The sequence below is a fragment of the Artemia sp. Qi Xiang Cuo genome, chromosome 15 (genome assembly GCF_049724085.1).
Source record: "Artemia sp. Qi Xiang Cuo chromosome 15, ASM4972408v1, whole genome shotgun sequence".
NCBI lineage: Eukaryota > Metazoa > Arthropoda > Branchiopoda > Anostraca > Artemiidae > Artemia > Artemia sp. Qi Xiang Cuo.
This window is the reverse complement of record NC_142808.1, coordinates 15,544,999-15,547,514: the sequence shown is the minus strand read 5'-3', so window position 1 is coordinate 15,547,514 and position 2,516 is coordinate 15,544,999. Positions and strand designations below refer to the sequence as shown.

The following is a 2,516-nucleotide window of genomic DNA, read 5'->3' as shown; positions in this document are numbered from 1 at the left end:
ACCATACTATTTTGTTTAATCAAGCTAGTCTTATTTTGCATGACAAAGGTTTTTTCCAGCACTCCAGATAAGCTGTTTAAATTTATAAATACCAACATTTAGGTCTAGCTTTAAACAGAGATTCGGGTTATTTAAGAATAAACGAGTCATATTTTGGTTTTCTCGAAAGAGAACCCGATACTTTCGTAATCCCTGATGTAAACCTTGAACCACTTTCCCTGTCATCTAATCAAACACGTGAACAACCCCTTAGGTCTCAAAGAGTGTTTGGAAGAAATGCATTAATTAAAATCCGAAATCAAATGACATAGCTCTCCAGCTTATTTAATTGCTGGTTCGTTTTGTTTTTTGAGTGAATGAATTGGTTCCTTTTCTTTGTCAGTTAATCGCTAGCATCCGTCGATGGCAGTTCATATTTTTTTGGATTTTATGCAAGTAGCGGATATTGGCAAATAACTCGCTTTTATGGTTGTTAGGTATTTGGTTTTAATTCTTTTAATTTTTGGCTTTTATTGAATTTTATTCATCTTTTAAGTTTTTGGTTTTTTCTTTGGTTTTTGGTTCTTTTCACATTGACTTTCCGCGTTTGTTTTCTGTTGTTGTTTTTTTTTCTCTTTGGCATTTTCCTTGGATACATCGTTTCGTTTCGCGCTGAAGAAGAGAGGCGTTTGTCCTCTCGAAATATTCGCTTTTCTTTGTCAGTTGTTCGCTAGTATCCGTCGATGGCAGTTTATATTTTTTTGGATTTTGTGCAAATCGCGGATATTGGCGAATAACTCACTTTTATGGTTGTTAGGTATTTGTTTTTAATTCCTATAATTTTTGGCTCTTATTGAGTTTTATACATCTTTTAAGTTTTTGGTTTTTTCTTTGGTTTTTGGTTCTTTTCACATTGACTTTCCGCGTTTGTTTTTTGTTGTTGTTTTTTTTCTCTTTGGCACTTTCCTTGGATACATCGTTTAGTTTCGCGCTGAAGAAGAGAGGCGTTTGTACTCTCGAAATAATCGCTTTGTTTTTTCAGTATTTTCATTTGGCCTATAAAACCCCATTTTTGCTCGTTTTTCTTTCTTTATGTCATTCAAGTAACGTCCGCGGATCGCTGGTTGGCATCGTTTATGGTTAGAACTAGGGCGGTATCTGATCGCCTTCGAACCTCTAACTTTCGTTCTTGATTAATGAAAACATTCTTTGCAAAGACTGTCTCAATTTTTCGTCGAGAGACAGTTCAATAAGTTAACTTCGCGTATCTCAGTACTACAGACCCTTTATGTTTAAGGGCACAATTACCTAAAGTCAATACCAAAAAAATAAAACTAAAGAGGTCCTCTTCCATCAGACCATGCTGTGATATTCAGGCGCGGTGCACCTGCTTTAAGCCCTCTAATTTGTTCAAAGTAAGCGTATCGGCCACCCAGGACAGTCGGTTAAGAGCACCCCGAAGGATCCAATGAATTTGCTGATCGAGGCAATGACCACCGTGAGGCGGCACCACCCGACCGAGACCCATATCCAACTATGAGCTTTTTAACAGCAGCATCTTTAATATAAGCTATTTGAGCTGGAGTTACAGCGGATGCTTGCACCATACTTGCCCTCCAATGGATCCTAGTTAAAGGATTTAAAGTGTACTCATTCCAATCACAGGGCCTCGGATGAGTCCTGCATTGTTATTTTTCGTCACTACCTCCCCGTGCTGGGAGTGGGTAATTTGCGCGCCTGCTGCCTTCCTTGGATGTGGTAGCCGTTTCTCAGGCTCCCTCTCCGGAATCGAACCCCGATTCCCCGTTACCCGTTGCAACCATGGTAGGTGCATAGCCTACCATCGAAAGTTGAAAGACACGTCGCCGGTGCGAGACCGTGCGATCGGCTATAGTTATTCAGAGTCACCAAGAGACGAGCCGAAGCCCGATTGGTCTTGATCTAATAAAAGCACCCCTTCCGTGAAGTATGGGCTATTGTGCATGTATTAGCTCTAGAATTACAACAGTTATCCAAGTAGGATATATGAATATCTTATGAACCATAAATGATGGAGTTAGACAGACGCTGTTTCGCCAAAGGTTTTATTGTAAAGATACCGTCATTTATAACTAATTGATACACTCATTTGCTCATTGCAGGATAGTAAAGTTCACAATTACTATGGACCATCAGTCAAATTATAATCACATTAAACCATTTATATTTATATAATGGAGTACGGCCACCTTGCCATCCTCCTTTCAAGGCCCCTTAATCCCATAGTCAAAGGCTCCAATGGTACCAAAATCATTACTGAAATAAGGATCCAACAATATCCAAGATTCGTCTAGCTCAACAGATGCTAGGATCATAGTGATTCCCTATGGCTCAAAACCAAATCACTCTGAACCCACCATCAGTTTATAGTGTTTTTGAAACGCTAACCCATTGGAAAGCATTCTTCGTGCAATTCTAGCGCATTCGAAACCACTATGCTTGCACTAACACTCTGCCTACGGCCTCTAGATGTGAGCAGTTGGATTGTCAAAATAAAA

The 2,516-nt window shown here is 39.5% G+C and overlaps 1 pseudogene; it reads right to left on the bottom strand.

Annotated features, from left to right (window-relative positions):
• Window positions 1–998: 998 nt before the first annotated feature.
• Window positions 999–2,157, bottom strand: LOC148943374 (small subunit ribosomal RNA; annotated as a pseudogene).
• Between the last annotated feature and the right edge of the window lie 359 nt (window positions 2,158–2,516).